Raw genomic sequence first — 6,803 nt, forward strand, 5'->3', positions numbered from 1 at the left:
ATTAAGCTCACACAAGATTTCAGCTCTTTGCTGATGCTTCAGCCTGGCCTGTTTACTTGCATACTAAACATTGAGTCTATAATACTGTCATGCAAGACATGTTGTGCATACATTAATCATTCTTTACTTTCTTTATTGAATCTAATCCTTATATGAGACAAAATAATGGGTTATGTAAGAATACCATAGGAGATTAAGAGTAAATGAACATTCGAAAGAAATAATAACAGTAATGCCTCTGTTTTTCAACTGGATGTATTTCCTCATTGGCTCAGATTCCTCCAAGAGTTTTATAAAAATGCAGGCCATAATTGTGCTAATAAAGAGGAAATTATACCAACCTATAATTAGAGTAATAAGAAGAAAGCTGAAGTAGATTATAATTGAACCAATAAGAGGAAAATATAATCATGTTTAATGGCTTATATGGATGTTATTGTCTTCTGTATATTTAATAAATTGGTATCCATTTTCATGATACGTACCCAAGACATCTTTCCTGATGTTATCAAATTTCCTTTCAGATCAGTTGGCTCTCATGACTGTTTGTTAATAGAAATGTTGTTGGGAATTTCTGCTGGTCACAAACAACATCTGAGGTTGCCTGGGCAGAGCAGACCTATTCTGTGTTTGTTGTCACAGTCCAGAAAGGCTCATCATGGGTTAGGGTGATGGCATTTCAGAACGTTAGAAATCAGTAGAATAGCAGTTGTCTCTGCAAATGAATTGTATAGGAGATCAACATATGGAAGGTCCTAATCTCCCCAGCAAAAGCTTTTTGTTGAGACAATCCCCTGCTGCTCACAGAAGCCCTGCTGTAATGCTTAGATTTCAATTACTCATCACGGATGTCCCAAGCTCTGCTTCATTGCTCTTTTGGTTCTGGCTAACACCTATTCCCCCAGCTCTAGTGTGTGTTGCCGTGTTGTTGGCTTACCCATCTTCACCCTGTAAGCTCCTCTGGAATTAGGCTTCTTCAGATAACCAGCATAAAGGCAGAACTTCATGTAGGTTTGGAGACAGCTGCAATCACCCCTAGTAACACGCAACCTCAACAGGCTTCTTCAGTGTGTCAGTGTTTCACATCAACATACACACAGAGTTGTGCAGCACCTAATCAGGTGATGTTCCATCTCAGAGTCATTGTGTATGGACAACTACTGTGCAGAGATGCTTTGCAAGCACAATAAACTCAATTTAAAAACAAAGGTTTATATCTTCATATGCGCAGTCATGTAATGTGAATAGAAGCTTTAAAGCTTGAGCAGTAGTGAATCCTTGCTGCCACTGAGCACCTGTCTTCTGTTTTTTCACCTGAAGGTTTCATAGCTTTCGGCTTCTGTCTTTTCCCCCTTGAGTTTTTGAGCTGCTAACTGTTCAAATCTGCAGTTTCACCTTTCTTATCTTGTGCAATTTGAGTTTGTTTTCTTCACAGCTTTTTCTGAGGCCGTAGCAGTTTTCTCAGAAGTGCAAGCCAAGGTCACCCAGCTGCTCTGTGGGAAAACCCAGCTTGGGACTGGAGATAGCTGAGGCCCCAAGGGAGCTTACCAAAGCTGGAATTTAAATAAAAAACTCCTCTCTTTTTTTTCATCTAGGATAGGCATAAATTTTCTTTTGATTTTCTTCTTAGCAATTAAGAAAACAAGAATGTTTCCTACTTCATGTACTATCACGCACTTCACATGTGATTGCCTTTACTTTGAAGTGATATTTGCAAAGCTTTTCAGCCCAGCTATTCCCATGGGAGCCCAGGTGCTCTTTCTGAGGCTGCAGGTGGCTCAGAAGGGTCTAATCCAGAGAAGGGGACCAAGGGGACCCTTCTCATCTGAACAGACCTTGAAAGCCCAGAGGTCATCCTGGGAGAGAGGTGTGCTTTCCATTGGGAGTATCTGAAATAAATCTCTTTCCAAATGGGACCTCTCCTGCCAAAATTCCTGCATCAGTGGGAGATCTGTATCATAGGTACGTGTTGAGTTCTTATATTTGATGGAGATTTTGTTGAGAACCTTGCCTTAAATAAAGGTTTCCATGACCTCAAAATATAGTCTGATGGATAGATAGGTAGATTGATAGATGTAGACATTTGAAATTACTGGTGTGTATCTGTATTTTTATGTGTGTGTTTTTATTATATATATATCTATAAATATATATCTCTCTCTATATATAGAACACTGTCCATTTATCTTTCCCTTTCTCTCTCTATATATATATATTTGGTTGTGTGCTTCTTTTTATTTCATTCTCCCAAAGGAAAACTGAGGGAAATGTCCAAAGAATTACCAAAGGTGTTAAGTGTATTTAATCTCTAATTCTCAGTCAGGTATTTTTAGTAAGCTCAGTAATAACTAAAATAAGTGTTTCCTCTCACTCTCACGGTGGTGGAACTTTAATTTATATGTTAATTTTTCTAATTAGAGGAGAAATCATAAAAGAGGGCTTACTTTTCTTAAGTATGGTCTAACACTGGACTAAAGTAGAGTAGTCAAGAATTATAATGATGTGCATAGTCTGTCTTGGTTGATGGCAGCCAGGTAATGCCAAGGTGGAAATGACAGCATTTCCTACTGCCCCAAAACCAGCCTGAATATTCGCTTGCCATGAGGTCACCTTCTCAGGGGTGTATTTTAGTCTCCTGCTGCTGTTCTGCCACTGAGAATACAACTGTTTGTCTTAAGCACTAGAAATAACTCATTTAAGTGGTCTCTTGTACGATTTGGGGCTTTTGATTCATTCTTCTGTGTGTCACCTGGCAGTGTTCCTGAAAGAGGTATTAGAGAAAGTCAGTGCATGTCAGAGAACATGTGGAACTGCCTTAATTCAGATGGCAAAACATATTGCTTCATTCAGGCAACTGCCCTTAAAATATTTTAATCACCTGGGGTTGCCTCTGAAATTGGCTCGAAATTAATCCTAGTTTGTTATTTATGTAACTGTGACCAAGATCCTGGCTAAGAGTTCTGAATTTCAAGCTAGCAATTGTATTGGATGCTTCCACGCTAAAAATTTGGAGGTTTATAATCTGGGATGTATTCTCTCCCACAAACATGTCCCTGCAATTTACCTATCAGATATGTGATCCTGAAAGTAGACCATAAAGCTATCAGAATAAACCATGTAACAGTGCTTTCTTGAGCTTTCCTGTATTAAAACACTATTTCATGTGCTAGCTTTAAAAAAAAAAAAAAAAAAAAAAAAAAAAAAAAAGTCATTTACAGTCTCCATGTCAAGGTCTATAAACTTCATACATTTTATTTCTGCTTTATTTCTGTTCTACGCATTGCCAAATATTGCTTTTGTGTAATTGAAACAGAGCTGTAGTTTGATTATTAAGCAGAGGGAAAGTAAGTGTTTTGAGCTCTAACTGGAAGCAAACCTTGAAAAGTGGAAAAGTGGGTATTTTTATTTTAGAAAGACATTAGAGAGTACATCTGCTCAGGAGCCCCAACACCAAGGGATGATTTCATGTGTTAGCTCAGGGGCGTGAGTTTGATAAGACATTTTGTGAAGGTGGTTTTATACAGTTTATCTCCTCCGTTCTTCTTCTCTGTTCTGCCTTCTTCAGTAGTTCAAAACATCTGCAATTGACATAATCTCTCAGGAATCAACTCCATGCCGTCAGGCAGCACCACAGGTCCTGCTCCCAGCTGGAGATGGAGCAAGTCACAAGCACCACGGGTCCCTGCCACCTGGCCTGGTCTGTGCAGCAGCCCTGACAGCTCTGGCACTTACACTGGCTTGGCACCCCCAGCCACGCATTCTGACGGAAACAGTACTTAACAGACCCAGGTGAAAGGAGGGCATCACAATGAGTAAGCAGAGAGATGATTTCTAATTTTAACCCTAAGAGGAGACTGAAGGCACTGTGTGATGCCATCTGGGTGCAGTTCTTCACCGTGAAGCCAGGACAAGGCAGAGCAAATTTCAGCTGTAGCCCTCAGATGGCCGTGAGTCAAATAATGCCAGTGATGCTTGCCAGCTGTTGACATGTCTGCACAGCAGACACTCCTCTTTTATCTGCCAACAGTTGCCTTATAACCAAAAATAGTGACTTATGCTACAGCGAAAACAAAAACTTGAAGTACTTTCACATTGTGTTAACATTGAGCTGTACAACAGCAAAAAAAAAAAAATTGAGAGGCATGGGCAGCATTCTATGCACGATGAAGGAAAGAAAGGCAGGGTTTGACTGTATTCATAAATCTGTTGATCTTCCCCGATTATCAGAGCGTTGCTCTGTGCTAAAAATCAAATCATTGCCTCTTCCCTTTCCTATAGAAGTGGATGGCTGATTTTTCCCCAAAAGGAGTTTCCCTTTGTAGCGTTTCTCCAGCGGTACCATGTGCCTTGGAGCAGATGTCGGCTAACAGGGAATGCTGCCTGCAGATCAAGTTGCTGCTGCCAACTCTCGCGAGCTTTGTGTCAGAAACAGTTGATTATAATGTCAGTACTGTCCAATTTACGGGCTTAGAGCAGCAGCTGCACACTGCGTTTTCCCTGAAGTATTCAAAGACCCCGAACCTTTAAAACTTTGTAGTTTTTGTAATAGAAGTGAGGTAAGTGATTCTCTGTTTCCACGTCTCTGTCTGCCAGGGGTAATTTACGGTTCCGCTTGATTTGCACGGGAATTGTGATCTTTTAAAACGCTCTGCTCTGCCCATTTGTTGCTCTCTTGGGAAAACTCGCTTTGCTCTGCAAATGGAACGAGTAAGCAGGCGTGTGGATCAGACCTCGGTGTTATTTAAGGGATCCTGGGCTGAGTAAATTAAAATGTGCCAGAAATCACTTATTAATTCAGCCATCTTTTCTATTTCAATAGTGACTTTATTATTTTATGTAGCATTTTTCTTTTTCTTTTTCTTTTTCTTTTTTTCTTTTTTTTTTTTTTTTTTTTTTTTTTTTTTTTTTTTGTGGCTGGGTAAAGATTTGCAGGGAGAAGAAACAATTATTGAAATAAATGTTATTCCCCTGTGGAATAAGAATATAAAAGCATGTTCTGTTTAACTTTAGCTGGAGAAAACTACCACAAAACTGGCTTTTTAGTGTATGCAAATGCATTAGATGATAATATATGTCTTCTCGGCTGAGGTTGATGAGCTGAAGCACTCTGCTGCTGTTTTTCTTAAGTAGTAATAAGTGATATTTGTTTTTCCTCATGTAATGTTTCTCAGTGTAAATTCAACTTTACTTCGGGTTTGTTTGAATGCAGCGTAAGAAACCTTACTAAGTGTAATATTAGTCATACACTGAAGGTGTCATAATAAGCTGCCCTTGTTACTTTTGTCAGTATAGAGAAACATGAGAGCAGGCAAACTCTTTCATTCAGCAGTACGAAACTCCTGCATTTTTTAATCTTGATCTGCTTCATACTTTTCTACCTATGCTATTGCAGAGATCATTGGGAAGGTGGTGCAGAACTGAATCTTTAGTTCTTTTCTCGTCTAAAATTCCTGCCTTTGGGATCGAAAGTTACACTTATGTGTTTTGCAGTGCTACTACAGTGTTATATTCCTGTCCCATTCTTTTTTTTAATTTACTGGAGAGGGCAGAAGGGAGTTAACTTTAATTACAATGTAGACATTAAAAGCCTTGGGACCTTTAACATCTCTTATTTTTTCTTATTGCCATTTGTTTTCTTGGTAATGACACTGAAACCTTTTACTATTTCCAGTTTGCTGCTGTCTCTCAGTCTTGGGGTCAATGCATTAGAAATAAATATGTGATGAGGAGAAAGAGTCAATGAACTGGTAGACTTGATTACTTTTCCCACCTTACAGTGCTCTGTAGTTGATGCACACTTCCTACTATTACTGAGTTGATTGTGAGGTGGGGGGCAAAGAGCTTAGCCCTACCCTAATCCTTACATACTTTTTCTAATCCAGCTCTTAGAAGATTTTGTTGTGGGAATGAATGGACGAAAAAGGACTAGCACCAGTGAGGGCAGCTCTGCAGGGACTGCAGGCTGTTGGAGTGCTGTAGGAGCTGCTGCCCCGCATGGGTCCTGATTGAGGTTTGGCATACAAGAGGACAGATTCCTACACACCAAGATTAAGGCTGGGTGGCTTTGTTAGACCAAAGCTTAAGGTTTATTATCCCTTTTCATCACCCTCTTTTTTTTTTTTTTTTTTTTTTTTTTTAAATAAAAAGACAGGAACATGCATGTTCATTTTTCTCAAGTTTGCCTATTGTTTACCTGTCTTGATTAATAGTATAAATATTGATCCTGAAGGTTCTCATCCATGTTTATCCATGTTTAATGCTATCTCAAAGTCAGGAACCTTGTTGCACAAATTGTTCCTTTTTTATTTTATTTTCTTAGTTTATTTCTAGCAATATGCAAACAAGGGAGAGGAGCTCGTCTTAAGCACAAAGCTGTACTTTCCACAGAAATTAGCCACATTCCTTTTAAGGGCACAAGTGCTTCTCATTAACAAAGACTGGCCTGTTTAAACTGGCTGCACAGAGTAGGCTATGTACAACAGGGCAATAAGGAAAAAATAGAGAAAAGCTTTGTTGAATGTTTTCAAATATGTAAGATATAGAAATTGGTTTATGTAAATGCTAGTTTTCTGACTTTGAGAGGATGAAGCTGGGTGTTTGTAAGAGTGTTTGGAAAGGTTGTTGTATATAGGACTACTAATCTGCTTAAACGGGATACATAATATCTATATCCTTTGCTTTAATATAATGTTAGCTATTACTTAGTTCTTAGGGAGAAAAGACCAGGCCATACTTAAACTATGAAGCCCCAGTAGTGTAAATTACAATAAACAAAAACAAAGGAAACAAACAAAAACTTTTTT

The sequence above is a fragment of the Tetrao urogallus genome (assembly GCF_951394365.1).
Source record: "Tetrao urogallus genome assembly, chromosome: 9".
In the NCBI taxonomy this organism is placed as follows: domain Eukaryota; kingdom Metazoa; phylum Chordata; class Aves; order Galliformes; family Phasianidae; genus Tetrao; species Tetrao urogallus.